This window comes from Gadus morhua, chromosome 18, assembly GCF_902167405.1.
Source record: "Gadus morhua chromosome 18, gadMor3.0, whole genome shotgun sequence".
Lineage (NCBI taxonomy): Eukaryota > Metazoa > Chordata > Actinopteri > Gadiformes > Gadidae > Gadus > Gadus morhua.
Genome location: NC_044065.1, coordinates 13,320,269 through 13,336,276, shown reverse-complemented (window position 1 = coordinate 13,336,276; position 16,008 = coordinate 13,320,269).

Sequence of the window (16,008 nt, the reverse complement as noted above, 5' to 3'; positions counted from 1 at the left end):
ATCTCTGGGGAGACATTGAGGTGCATGAGACTCCAGGGGGACCAGAACAGAGGAGGGAAATCTGCTTTGTACGGTGATCTTGTTCCTGTTACAGAGGAAGTGTAGGGGGGAGGGGGGGGCTCCCTCGTTCCCACGAGTGAGGAAAGGGAGCGAGGTTTTCGCACAAAGAAAATGACCGACTTTTCACAGAGCTCGTCTGATTACAATTACAACTTAATGTGCGTTTTTTTCTATCATGCTTCAATGTTGAATCAATGTCACGTTGAAAATGGCTGGCGACTGCTCGCTCATCCACAGAGATGCTTTGTTACTCCTGAAACACAGCGGTATCAACAACATCGGTCCCACGCATCCATAACACCAATCATTCATCACTAGTACTCTGCCTCATGGATGAGACGTTCAACCCAGCTCCTGGCCCCCGGTGGCCCCTAAACGATCCAGGGGGCTCATGGCAAGAGTAGGGGTACTACCTCGGGAGGGCTGGCCCGATTCCCGATCTGGCTCCGGTCCCAACGTGGCCAACTAACCGTCCCCTGGGCTCTAATTGGACGGTTTCATTCCTCACCTCTCCATTGTGATAGCCAGTGGCTGGTGAGCGTTCTGGTGCATACTGGCAGCTGTGCACAACCCAGTTAGATGTTACACACTGGTGGTGGATGAGTGAGCCCACTCACTATGCAAAGCGCTTCACAGCCTGTTCGAATAAGTAGTACCGGTAGTATTCATTTGCCGTAAGTTGTGACTCCTCCACCTCAGAAAATATCTTGAAGCTCTGATCGAGAAAAAAAAAAATAGTGTAGAAAATACTTTGTACTGTTTGTGTAAACAAAATGTGAGATCAGGAATTGTTTTGTATGGGAAATCCTGCTGCTAGTAGTTTGTCATGTTGCATTTGCTCAGGTTGAACCATGGATCTGGGATTGTTTACTTGTGCCTGTATATACTAGCAGCAGTAATTTATTATGTTATGCACTTGTTCTGTATTCCCAGGAGAGCAAAGACCAACGATTTGTGCAGATTTTATGCATGAAAGGTATAGGGGTGAGCTGTTAGGCATGTTATCATTTTAAATAGCAAATATATAAGTGTTATGATATGGTGTCAGTGACTATGGCAATTCGGCTCTATTTATATAACTCTCAGATATACAAGTCATTTTGAAACAGAAGCTTTTTGAGTTTGACTCCAACCTTCCTCTGTTGGTGTCTACTGTATGGCATTGACTGTAACTATTTGTAGCATTGTGTACTTTGGAATTGCACCTTACTGTTAGCTAGTTAGAACTTGATTGATGATACCTACAGCTACCTTTCACATTTCTGGCTTTACATTATTGTAGCCGACTGCTCTTTCACTATCTAACTCTTACATTGTTCATTTGAACTCTTTTCCTACTTTTTCCAGCTGCTGCTTCACAACGTTATATTATAACATGATATCTTATCTTGCTGTAAACTATTCACATATCAGCCCACGGCTACGAACAGTGGTTGGGTCTACGTGCCTCAAAAATATAGAATTTACATTAAAATGCATACTATACAGTGCAGCCATTGACTGCATTTGCCATTTAAAAAATAGATAAAAATAATTGTACAACGCTATAAAATAACAATGAAGAACTGTAGCCACCGGTGAGATATTGTCAGTGGGTATCAATACACAGGTAGAGATAAGAAGGATTTAAAGATGATACGGGGAGGAGGTGATTGTATTATTATGGAGATGAGGGCTCCTATGGATTCCCTGCTCCCGTCTGTGCCTTCGCCAGTGAACCATGTTTCCCAAACTCCAGTCGGAATCTGGCAACTTGCTGACGATTAACATTGTTCCTCCACGGTATAATCCAGGGAACTTTTCTTCATTTCTACAGCTGGATAACTAACAGAGTCCATATTCCTTTTGATGAATTATGGATATTTTATTGAATTTCCATGTACCTTGGGGGTTAATCCGGCGTTAAAAGGCTTATCTAATATACCATTCTGTGTATTGATTTACCATCAGATGTTTTTTGTAAGACATCTATCTCTCTGTACTATTAAGCAGCCTTGCAAGCCTTTGCGTCAGTCCAAACTCTGGACTTCATGTCTATTTAACTGTTGAGTTCAATCTTTCTGCCGCCATCCCTCAGGGAAATAGTTTGGAATGAAGACGTTATTTCTCCCCAATTTAGCTTCCTTTTTTTTTCTTGAATTGACTCATATAAGGGAAGCTGTATTTTAAATGTTTGGTTTGAGATGAATAGTATTAAAGGTTTTGTAGTAGCCTTTTGATTTGTAAGAAATGCCATACCCGTCCAGCTATTAGTGCGTGAAATGTGCTGTGAGAATATCTGCTTAGAGTTGACTGCACCTACCTCAGAATGAGCCGGTTCAGATTTTACTCCTGGCTCACTTAATGAACAATCAGGACATGTCTTTCCTGATTGGTTCAGGGAATCCATATTGCCTGCTGATAACAGGTGCTTGAAATATAACACTTTCTTATTGGTGGAGAAACCAAGGGAGGGAGGGAGCAGAGAGTCTGGGAAAGCATTTATTTTGTTTAAAACATTTCTCTTTTCTGCTCTTTATTCTCTGAAATTGTACCAACAGCAGCTTTAACATATCAATTTGTATTATCCCATTGCATTGAAAAAAGTAATTGTAGGGTTATTGTAACCTGCATAAAAACAAAGAAATAGCTATTTCCCATACTGTTCTATATGCAAATGTGTTAAACAAACTTGTGATGAAAAAAGGTCCATGACTCATATAGCCCCAAGTCTAACCCTGAAAAAGAACTCGTTGATTTGTAAGCCTCTGAAGGGTAAGTGTCTCTTGATTATAGAAGGGAAATTTACCTTCAGCGTGGGTTGCATCTAGAAAAGTCTCAAAGGGACATGTTTTTCTATTATGCTACCAGTGCCGTTAGAATGAAGTAGAATTCCTTTAACAGGTTCACACCACCTCAGCCTCAATGAGAGAGAGAGAGAGAGAGAGAGATGGTTAAAGGTTTTACCACAACAGCATCATCAACTTTTAAGTCTCATGTTCCACCAACAATTACAACACAGCAGAGAGTTTGAAAAAGAAAATGTGAAACGGGAACTCATGATGTAGAGAGCTGAGCAGAGAGTTGGGGCACCTGGGACCCATCCTCGTTCTGTGGCACAAGGTACTCAGATTGTGGACCAATTAGAACAAGGCAAGAGAAGGAGAGAGCGAGCAAGCCAGGGAGAGAGAGAGAGAGACCCACACACACACACTCTATATCACCTGCATCTCAGCCCCCTGACAGGCCTCCAACCACCACTGATAAGCCCTATAATTGCCACCCGTCACGACTTTGACACAGTGGCAATGCAAAGCCCCCTTTCCACGCATCCCCCCCTTCCCCGAACCCACCACCTCACCCCCCACCCCACCCCTCCCTGAGCCAGCTCCTCACTCCCTCCCACACACAGAGGAGGAGATGTGCGGGGGGGGGGGGGGGGGGGGGGAGAAAAAGTGTAAGGAGAGAGGTTCTGCTCAGCTTCATGTGAGTATCACACCACCCACCATCTCCCTCCTCTCCTCCCCGTCTCGTTTCCCTTGCTCCTCAGGTCATCCAGCACCCCCCCCCCCCCCCCCCCCCACACCACCACCCACACACCCCTCTTGTCCCTCGGTCCGTGTGATTTAATTTGTTTGGTAATATCAGGATTGGCGTGTACGAGCCCGGCTTCACTCCAAAGTGAAATTGGACAAGGGCATTGGAGCCTCCCTGCGTAGCACACAGAGAGGGAAAGAAGAGAAGCGCCTCACCTTGACAGCTGCCTGAGTGGGCATGCCGGATTGCCGAGGAGGGGAGGAGGCAGAGAGAGATGAGTGATGTGCTTGAGTAGACAGAGGACGGTTTTGTGTTTGTTCCACCGGGGAGCGTCTTGTCAGCCGCGGCAGCCAGCTTCACCGAGAAAAAACGGAAGCCGTTTAAAAAGGTGGAGACAAAGCACCTGGACGCTCGCCGGGGACCAATCTGCCCGGCGACAAGGCGCTGGAGCCCGGCCAATCGTCTTTCGCCTTCACATCAGTCGCCGGAGGGGAGGGGGGGACGCCCCGAGCGAAGTGGCCGGGCTTGTGATGCACGATCTCTCGTCGTCGTAACGTGTCAGGTGTTATTCTCGGGGATCCAGTCGCGAACATGTTGTGAGAGTTCAGTGCAGGGGCAGAGATACCTCAGGTCGATTGGAAACTTTAACATTCCTGTCCAACTGGCACCGAGAGCACCTCACTCCCCAACCGACGGCTTCTATAAAATAAATATCTGATTCAGCCCTGTGTGGGCTTACACACGTTCGAGTTGAAATCTATAATGTGAAGGTATACTGTAATAATATATAATGTATATATATATATACTGTATATATAAATATTATATGCTTACAGATATGCCTATAGCCTACCCTTACCCATCAGTTATATATACACATATATATATAGGCCTATATGTGTATGTAGAAGTATCTTTCTTTATAAATGGCAGTACTTCTACCTGTAGTCCTTGATACCAGATCATAAAAAAGCATTCAAAGCTCCCAAGGCTTATAACAGCTGCCAAACGTTATGTAATACTTTGATAGACTTTCTGACAATTCAGCTCAAGGGACCCTATAGGTCACCAGAGGGGATTGAATGAGTAATATAATACACATACCCACACACACACACACACACACACACACACAAGCACACGCACCAAATATAGCCTGGCAATAAACACACTCCACCTGGAGACATAAACACACTCACACAAATAAACACCAAGCTGAAAGAGACAAACTTGGCACACAGGAATACATTTACAATTGACACACACACACGTGCATGCACGCATACACACACACACAAACACCTCAGGTGCAGGCCGTCAGATGGGCTGATGGGATGTCAGAGAGGTAGACAAGTTGGATGAGAGAGAGAGAGAGAGAGAGAGAGAGAGAGAGAGAGAGAGAGAGAGAGAGAGCGAGAGAGAGACACACAGACAGAGAGAGAGAGGCTCGCGGGCCACATTCATTTCCGCCTCCAGTGGAGGGAGACCACCTATTTAGCCCGTCAGTTAGGAGAGTGTTTGGGGGCGGGGGCTGCAGGCTGCAGCCCCCCCGCCCACAGGGACGATAACAGATCACAGCCCATCATCCCCGCCAGAGCTCAGATCTAACTGATTGCCTTTAGGAGCAAGCGAGAGGGAGAGACCGACAGTGAGAGCGAGAGAGCGAGAGATAGAGAGGAGTCCAGAACTCCCCTGCTTCCAATTTCCATATCCCTGAGCCTATCTGCATCACGCGTGGATCCTCACAGTGTTTACCGCTGTGTAATCGCCAGGGCCAGATTTGTTTCTGTGTTGGGGACAAGCAGACAAACTGTTTGGCTGTCACGAGTGCATGTCACCAAACGTCTCCTGTCACCGAATGGACTGTGGTTAACAGGTGGCAAATGTGGGAGCATATCTGTTCTCTCTGGGGACTCTGGTTGATGCACTCAAACGCCTGAAAGACTACAGCCTCTTGTAAATCATATACTGTATGTATATATATTTGTTGATATATGTTAGAATTACTTTGTCTAACTGGTACAAACATCCCAACGTCCCCACATCATTAGCCACACCTGACACTGGCTACATGTGGACCTAATTGAAGCCACTAGTTAGCCACTAGTCCTAATGTATTCTGACAGGGACAAGAATGATGAATGGAGGTTAAGGGATTGAAAGAGAGAGTGGGAGAGAGAGAGAGAGTGGGAGAGAGAGAGGGAGTGAGCGAGAGAGAGAGAGTGAGCGAGAGAGAGAGAGAGAGAGAGAGAGAGAGAGAGAGAGAGAGAGAGAGAGAGAGAGAGAGAGAGAGAGAGAGAGAGAGAGAGAGAGAGAGAGAGAGAGAGAGAGAGAGAGAGAGAGAGAGAGAGAGAGAGAGAGAGAGAGAGAGAAAAGTTATTGAGGACACAGATGGCCAAGGTCCTGAGACAGAAAATGGAGAGAACGTGTGAGGAGACAGAGGAGGGAGAGAAGGACAAAGGGAGCGATGGAGAAGTGGATTATGTAGGCGTCGTTCACTTTCCTTTCGCGGTTCTATTTCCATAAAGCAGACATCATTCTTGCACACTCTCGGAGGTCCTCGCCTGTTGGCTCATGCATAAAGCATAAGACTCCTGCATCTCTAATGCACATAAACTAATGATCAGGATCCCAGGTCTGGCCGCCCCACGCCTCGGAAACAACAGAAAATCCAATAAAAAAACAAGTGTACTAAACAACTCAATTTGGTGCGTCTGTTAGCCCCGGCTGCTAGCTAATGGCCGCTTGTGGCTGCGTCTCGACTCAGGTGGAGACGCAACACGTCTATACACAACATTAGCACCTAGCCAAACAGGTTGGGAAAATAATATGAAAAAGCAGAGAGAGAGATTTAGCGTATATGACTTCTGCGAATCTAAGCGCGGCGAATTTGCACCTCCAAATGGGCTTTGAATCCAGGTGGGATAGACTTGAAAAAGAGTTAAATCCTTTTTCTCTGTCTGGGAGTTCTTAAGGGATGTATTTATCATTACCTTGAGATCACAGAAGCTGATGCTCATGTACGACCACTGAAAATGTATCCCTGCCCCCCATTTTAAAGCATTTTAATAATTTCTATATTAAGCTTAAAAGATTTAGTGGGTGAAAGTCAACAGGTCTTCTCTCCTGTCTGCCGTCCTTCACATGAGGGGAATGACGTGCAGCTCTTTGTCATAGAAACCCGATCAAGAGAGACTGCAGCAGTAGCCTCATTTCGAGAGTGCAGAATTGAATTGGATTTCAGCAACTTTCGCCTGTCTTTTTCTGTGTGTGTGTGTGTGTGTGTGCCTGTGTGTGCATGTGTATTTGTGTCCCTTGCGTCTATGTCATTTACTTTCCGCCCTGTATCTCTCCCATCGACAAAGGAAATATTAAGGCAATTATTTATTGCGTTGCTCCTCATAAAATGTGTCATAAAATAATTATATTTTGTTCTGAATATAAACCGATTTTGCTTAGCGGGAGGTTGATTATGGTTGTTCAGTGGAACTCTAGCTGGGAACAGATTTAGTCCCCCAAACCCACCCCTCCCCCCAAAAAAATATCCCCCAGAACGTGGATTTAACCAAGTGATTTGCCATGAGAAAGTTTGAGGAGAGGCAAGACGCAGTTGATGGAGTTCATCTCAATATCCCTTTTGAAAAAGGCTTCGGAGGCAACTCATTAGTCCTGAGCGGGCCCACGGTGGCAGGGCGCTGTGACAGGGGGGCCGTGACAGGGGGGCCGGGGCAGGGGGGCCGGGGCCGAGAGGAACTGCCTGTGACAGCAGCACTGCTGCCATGCAGGTACTTTCAGATCAAATGAAAGAGGGAGATAAGGCCATGCACACCCGCACACACATACAAACACACATACACATGCATGACACATGTGCGGAAACACACGCACACACACGCACGCACGCACGCACGCACGCACGCACGCACACACACACACACACACACTCAAACACACACACATGCATTATATATGTGTGTGCACACACACACGAAATGGAGGGTGAAGAGAAAATCAAATAAATATTTGAAAAATGCCAGAAAGAAGGTGCTGGCACGTTGTCATCCTCCATGTTTTTTTTAACCGTCCACTAGTTTAGAGTTGTGGACAGAAAGGAACGAGTTGAAATGAGGTAGGCTTACTCTTGGCAAATCTCCATGGGAATAATGACCAATTGTGTGTGAGTGTGTGGAAAAGTTTCCCTTCTTGTCTGCTCCACACATGCTAATGTTTTAAATAAGACACTGTGGCGGAACCACAGTCTCTTGGAAATAAACACTTAGATAACTCCTCTGAGAAAACAAGAAGAGAGATAGAGAATTTGGGTTCCCATCCCCAGACATCTGGACACTGTCACCATGGTCACATGTGGTCAAGGTTTGGTGAATCAGAACAAAAACTGTTCCAATTAATACTATTATCTGGGGGTTATTTTAAAAAAGTAGACTGCAATTTATAAGGATGATCACAACCATAGTTTAGCTCAGGGTAAATAATTACTCTTGCAGCTTAGTAGCTGACCCTCAACAGAACATTTACGTGCAAGCATAATACGCTACAATATCAGTGCAGAACATTAAAGCAATGTACCAATATGAAATATATATTGGCCGATGCCCATATTCATAGGCTACTATAGGTCAATACAGAAAACGAAAGAACGATATTTTTATTCTGGTTTCTGCAGTTTATGCAGGGGGATGATAGATACTGAAAGTTGTTAATGGTCTGTTTTATGCATTAATCACAACTCCCATAGCCGTAAGAGGAGTCTAGCGTATTCTCTTGATACAACGTCTTGATTGAGGAGGCTATGCCAGTTAGCCTATAACTATTATAATTAAAAATCAAAGAATAATATAACAATAATTATAATAAAGGTTATAATAATAATAATTATAATAATGACAATAATCTACTTGTTATTAATATAAGCAGTAAAAATATTAATTATACATCACTCATAGGTTGGTTCTTCACTGTTATTTAAAAATGCCGGCGCTGTTTGGCCTACTTACCCAAGTAAACTAACTGCCGCTGAAATACAACTTCTCTAACTTGAAAATGTGGTCATACTTTTGAAAGTGTTATGGCCATGGTGGATTCCGACTAAATTTTAATCCGTCCATGCCGAGTAATGATTACAATTACCTTATCTCCCAGGGATAAATGACTATCCAAATAAGGCTCCACTGACACGTATACCGTTTAAACGCCGGGCGAGTCAAAACGGAGAGTTCATGGATTTTCTAGCGCATAATATTTTCCTGGGCTCTTCCTTCAGAGGTAGAAGTGAGGCCCGTTGCCCTCATCTCTTTTAGCGCTCTTGCATTTTAATCTTGCTTCCTCTCTGCTTGCCCATGTGACCCAGCTATAACTTACCAATAAATTAATATTTAATCTGCCCTCCATAACCCGCCCACGCTGCTCCGGCAGCACCCTCTCCGTGTACAGATATTACTGATCACTATTTTAGCCTCGACGTGTTGAATAATTCACTGGCTGATTGGAAAAAATCGTATTGGTCTAGATGGTTGAGGGAGGGGTGGGCTGGAGCACAAAGATAGGGCTTTAATTTTGTGCTTTTTTGCGGATACATTCTGGGGGATGTAAACAAGTAGATTGTTGGTGTGTGATGGGTGCACCCACAGAGATGGATTGACTTATTTTCTTGATTTCATTTTGCAGTTGGGTTAACAGTGTGCTGAAAGAGTATTGGTTTGTCGTAAACAAGCGTCGCAAAATGGCCGCCTGAGATGGAGATATAGGGGTACACCTGAGATATAGAGGGTAGACCTGAGATATAAGGGGTACAGTTGAGATATAGGGGTACACCTGAGATATAGACCTGAGATATAGGGGTATACCTGAGATATAGAGGGTGTGCACTGTAGATCGTGCCTGTTCATGACACCATTTGTGGTCTGACATTACACAAAGTTGGGCGGTGTTGGATGTTATATCTCAGGAGGGGGGGCGGAGTGGCAGATTCGTACCACAACAATGCCTACAGACCACCTCTATGTAAATCCAGCCCTCTCACCCACCTCTGATTCCGTACGCGTCCTCCAACTGTTTCTGGAGCCGTCCAAACATGGCAGGCCTCCCCTCTCTAGTTATATTGCTAGAAAGGAGGTCATGCTGATGGAGGGATGACCACCCCACGGACCGTACTTCTCTTTTGTCCTTGGATAGAGCTTATATGAGGAGGGGAATTGGGGGGGGAGAGGGGGCTCTGCTTAGAATACACTCCCCAGCTACGAGGCTAATCTATTCAGGTGCTGCGGGGCTGCTCAGCTATATGACAGAGACAAGTGAACAGGCCTCAGTGCACACGGAGGCGAACGTAGCATCATTATGCTACTAGGCTACGTAATTAGCATAGACCGGTGGGGCCCTGCCTCAAGCCAACTCCCCGCACACCCCCTACTATCCCAGCCACTCAATGTCCCTGTGTCGCCGATAAGACATCGTGAATAATCGCAGACACAGGGGAGAGCGCTGTCGGGGGAATTCTGCGCCATGACGAGGGTTTCATAAGACAGAAGAGAGAATTCAGGCAATCACATGTTTTTCTATTTTCTTTTCAGATCTGAGGGTTAATCCAGTGAAATGGAGTGTGGCTAACCTCAAAGCCACTTAAACAATTTTTTTCTATTTCCCCACGATTGACTTGCCTAGGATGGGGTTGTGAAGAGGGGTCACCCCTGCGACCTCCACCTTCCATAATAGCATCATCATGTCGCTAAGAGGCTCTTCAAGGGACACACAATGCCGAGCTGGGGCTTGCTGTGTGTGTGTGTGTGCGCGGCCTAGTCTGGAGCGGATGTTGGTCGCTCCTCTGTGTCTAGGCAGCCTGTGCAGAAGGGAAGTGCATGTGTGTGCATGAAGCCATGTGTGTGTGTGTGTGTGTGTGTGTGTGTGTGTGTGTGTGTGTGCGTGCGTACGTACTCCCGCGTCTGCTCCTTCAGGATAGGTCATTGTCACTTGATCTTCAGCCAGCTAGTCTTATCGCGCCGCCGCCGCTATTCCACTTGGAACAATGTCCGCCTGTCACATGACTCAAGGTTTAAGGGCCTCGGCCCCTAACAAATAACCCCATTACCTTTCTGCAAGGTGGGGGAGGTACAGATTAACCTCCCCCCTTTCCCCCCCTCCCCCCACCCCAACAGCATGGACCCCACGCTGGTGATGATTACCAAACCCACGGATGCTGTTGTCAAAGGTCATCCATCAAATCTTAACAGTTAGTGTGCCTGTGTGTGTGTATGTGTGTGGCTGTGTGTGTACACGTGTGTGTATTTTTTTGTGTTTTTGTGTGTGTTTGATCATATGTGTTTGTTTTTATGGACATAATAGAAGGACAATTTTATTGCAACGTTTGGAATGTTGTTTTTGATGTACAATCCCAGGTGAGCTGGTGTTTACTGAAAACCAACTAGGCGCCCTCTCCTTTTTTTAATGAGGTTCAATTAGCTCAAGCATGTAAGTGTTCACATGAAATTGCTCATATGATCTTAGGCTGCATGCATGTTTATGTTCACAAATGTGCAGATGGATGTAAGTGTGTGTGTGTGTGTGTGTGTGTGTGTGTGTGTGTGTGTGTGTGTGTGTGTGTGTGTGTGTGTGTGTGTGTGTGTGTGTGTGTGTGTGCGGGGGGGGGGGTAATGTGTCTGTTTATATGTGTGTGTGTGTCCATACAGGAATAGTTGACCCCGCCCTCCTCCTTACAGGATCCTGTGATAGATGGACGACGGTTCCCATTGTAATTACTAGTTGTTTGATCTGATAGCTACGCTCACCAATTCCAGAGAATAGAGATGAGATCCCCAGATAGATCCACCATGTAGAGGCTTGTCGCAAAATCCGCCACCACCATCACCCCCACCTCCCCATTTCCTCAGCCCCCAAAATGATCACCAGTCTGTGTATTTTTTTTAGTGGGACATAACACAGAGGTAACGAGACGCTGTGACTTTGCAATGCCAACCGCTTTGCAGACACAAACCCATACGGAGAATATTAGAAGGTTCGAGACTTCATTTTAGGAAAGTGCGTCAGCCTGTGGGTCGCGAACCATAAGAGGGTGGCATAGCATATGCCAAACCTGTATCTTGAGAAAGAAGCCCATGAATGAACTTATGGTTCCATGCCATGTTTTAGTTGCTTAGTATTTCATTGAGCTAGCCATGATTCTTCAAGGTTTTTGTTCATACAATGTTTTTAACATACAAGGCATTGTCGATTACTGGGTAACACTTGACAATAAGGGTTGAAAAATGTGGGTAGTTAATGAGGAATGAATGAGTAACGAATGATGAACGACCAGGGCCCTAACTGGGGCCCCAACTAGGGCCCTAAGTGACAGTTGTTCAGTAAATTCTGAGGAGTTACTGTTAAACAGACTCGGGGATACTGTATTATGGTTAAAAAAGCCTAACTACTGGTGAACGAATGATTCAAAAAGCTTCACTACTGGAAACCGAATGGTAAACGAATGATTCAAAAAGCTTAACTACTTGTGAACAAATGATTCAAAAAGCTTCACTACTGGTAAACTAATGATTCAAAAAGCTTCACTACTGGAAACCGAATGGTAAGCAAATGATTCAAAAAGCTTCACTACTGGTAAATGAATGATTCAAAAAACTTCACTATAGGTAAACGAATGATTCAAAAAGCTTAACTACTGGTGAACGAATGATTCAAAAAGCTTAACTACTGGTGAACGAATGATTCAAAAAGCTTAACTACTGGTGAACGAATGACAAACTCACTGTATCAAAGAGCACAGAGCTTTTGAAAACAAATATCCCTATTTATGTCAGAGGATGGGTAATCTCTAATTACAGTGGTGGTGGTGGTGGTGGTGGGGTCGGGGGTTGAATTCCGTTATTTTCCCCGCTATTGATATTCACTCAGCGACTCATTCACAAACTCATCGGGTGGGAACAGGAGTAGGAAATCCAAACAATGGCGCTGTAATTGATGTTTAAGATGGGAGGCCACGCGTGTACCATCTGCTTGTCTCATTACGCTTAGTGGGGGCCACAGATTGAAGCCGTCATTACGGCCAAGTCTTACATTATTTTCCACCCCCTACCCCATGGGGCTCCCCCTAGCCCCCCCATCCCCCCCCCCCCCCCCCTGGGCTAAGCGTGAACTGTGTGATGCAGGGCCGGATGAAAACACTGCGGCACAAAACATTATTACCACGTATTATTTCCCCACGAATGCCGCATATAACCCCGACCCCACACACACGGTTTGTGTGCAGCATTTGGTTTCAACATAGAGAGATTCTCCGTTGAAAAAGTCCTACTCATGCAGACAGGAAGTGAGGTGCACTTTCTGGTCCAAGGTCTCATTTTCAAACTTAAATGGGTGAATTTCCTTTGCACGTTCACATTCACACACACACACTAGCGCGTGCGCGCTCGTGCATGCCTATATCCTTTTAAAAGTGCCTGCGTCTCCGCTCATCATTCTGATAGAAGTGACAGCTGCGAAGACAGCTGTAATACAGCCAGTGATTAGCCGCGATGGTTTAATTAGCATAACAAGGCTGTGCCAGCCAGTCAGTCAGAGAGACGGCTCTTAATGAACCAACAAGTGTCTGGGAGAAGTTCAAGGATGGGGGGGGGGTCGGAGGGAGACAAATTATCCTCTCTTTGTTGCATGACGGGGAGTCGGTTCGGGAGAAAATGAAGGAAGTCTATTTGGCCTTATCTGAAATGAATGAAACTATAACGACGAGGCAATGCTAGGTTTCAAACTGACACGGCAGGATGGGCCCCTCCTATACTGGGAGATAACCGATGTTGATAGAGTTGCTGAAAAAGCAAAAAGAAAAAAGAAAGGGGGAAAAAAGATGAGGGTGATTCTTCGTCAGCAGGAGTGTTTTTTAGGGGGATTATGCGCTGGTGTATTGTTATCGTTGAGGGAAAAGATTGGAAATGTTGACGGTCTACGTGACTTGAGTAGAATAACAAAGTATAAACTGCAGGTAATGGTGATTGCCCTTCAAATTAAGGGCGTGATTTAAATGAATAAACTGTATCATTAAGAGGCTCAGGCATTCATTACCTCATGGAGAGACGACGAAAGAGAGAGAGACACAGAGGGAGAGGGACGGACAGAGTTAGAGAGGGAGAAAGAGAGAAAGAAAGAGGGTGGCTGAAGGTTAAATGGAGCGCACAGTTATAATAGATTTACTAAGGAGTCCAGCCATTTCCCATTCTTAACCTCCTTCTGACCAACATGCAGGAAGGAAGTGGTGTGAGAGGTCACCTTGCTCAAGCCTTTCCTGGTTCAATTACAAATTAAAAGACACGCATGAGTCCCTAACGCGCATTTAATCGAACACACTCCCCACTCTCCAAACCTACACCGTTATCTATCATCTAAGTTCTATCTATTGCATTATATATGAAGGGTCAATCTGGGTGTGTTGGTATGGAGACTGCAAAATCTACAATCTTGTCCATAGCATACACTCATCCAAGGCACGTTTTTAACCATTTAATACTCCTCACTTTGCTTTGCCATTTTACATGATTGCTCAAGCATGAATCTTGAACTGTGCGTTTTCATCTGAGTCTACTATGTCTTGGGGTCCCTGGCCTCATATTAACCTCCCTCACATCGTTATGGTCTGGTTACGTCGTCTGCCATGCCGGACGTCTGAGAATATTCCAGGAAGAACTCTGCCTTCATATTGGATCATGTTTGTAGAAAAGCAACCGCATCTTAAAAGGGTTTTTAAATTGATAAATAAATAAATTGCCGTAATTCAATTTATTCCGTGGCTAATCAACAAAATGTCTTTAAGTCTTAAACAGGTTTTTATATTTCTGGGTAGGTGAATTAATCCAACAGTCACTCATTGGCGCGAGCTAGCGTGACTTCTGCGTTGATAGTGGAGGGGCTCATTTCCCGCTCCTTTCCCCGACATGCAGATAAAGTGGGACTGGTTAATTATGTACAGGTGTGCCTCGTTCAGCTGATGAATCACTTCTGTTTTCTCTCTCCCTCTCTCTCTCTCCCCTCTCCTTCTCTCTCTCTCTCTCTCTCTCTCTCTCTCTCTCTCTCTCTCTCTCTCTCTCTCTCTCTCTCTCTCTCTTCTCTCTCCCCCCCCTCTCTCTCTCTCTTTCTCTTCCCCCCCCCCCCCTCTCTCTCTCTCTCTCTCTCTCTCTCTCTCATTGAGCAAAGGCTGCTTCTGTCTGCATGACTCGAATTTGGCGTTTTATCTCTTCTAAGAGAATTTTGTTTTAATAAAAAATGTGTTGAGGTTTATAAAGAATGTACTTTTCACTGATTAGAACAGGGCTATTTTTGTTTTATTGTTGCTTAATCGTGGGCCTTTGATGAGGACTCGACTCCTCGCCAAGAATAATAATTTGTATATTACCTGAAACACTAGTTTCAAACGGTGGTTACGGTTATTATATTCCTCCCCTGAAAACACAATCACATGCCTCGGTAAAATTAAGAGTTAATGTTGTCTCTTTTGTACGGCGGACCCAAGAAAACGGGTTATTTACACCGTTAAGCGTACGTAAACCATCTTATCATAAGTCTATAACTCAATCATTCTTCCATCCCCCAGGGTACGGCTCATATCAATCATTACATTACCTCCGTCTGTCAACCTGTAATAGAATAAAAAAAACATTTGTGGGCCAGTGCAGAAAGGAGGAAAAATCCCGGCGGGCACGGAATTAGACAGAGACTCTTTTACGTTCCAACAGATGATGACTTTATCTCTGGGAGGGAGAGACGACTGTGTTAGACATTTGATGACCTCCCTGCAGCTCCTCTCTCCGCAGCCCGCTGTCGGCCCCTATAGTCTGTCTCTCCGCTATCTTCCACCATCTGCAATCACCGCACCGCCCGATAAAATAAACACATCACGATTACAGAGCCATTTAGGGGGTCGGTTGTTGACATTATCTTTAAACATCATAATTACCCCGTAGTTAACACTTTAGTCAGCCAATCCCCCCCCCCCCTCCCTGCCCCCCCACCCCCGCCTCGCCCATTCATAAAAATAAATGGTGAGAAATGTAAAGGAAACTGCAAATCCAATTAGGAGGGAAAGCTAATTAAGAGGCTAATCAGCTGGGTCTATTAGCCTCTTTCTAATTACCACACGGCCTAATGCTCATATTGACCTTGGCATTACACACGCACTCACACACATATTCCCACACCCATGCCCACACCCACACAGACACACACACACACACACACAGACACACACACACACACACACACACACACACACACAGACATGCACGGCCATGCGCAAATGCATAACAATGCTGCTGCATTGCATGCTCGTATGCATGTAGTTTTAAGCCTCTAGCGATCACCAGCCGTAGCTGTAGGGGGGGGGGGGGGGGGGGGGGGGGGGGGGGGGGGGGGGGGGGGGGG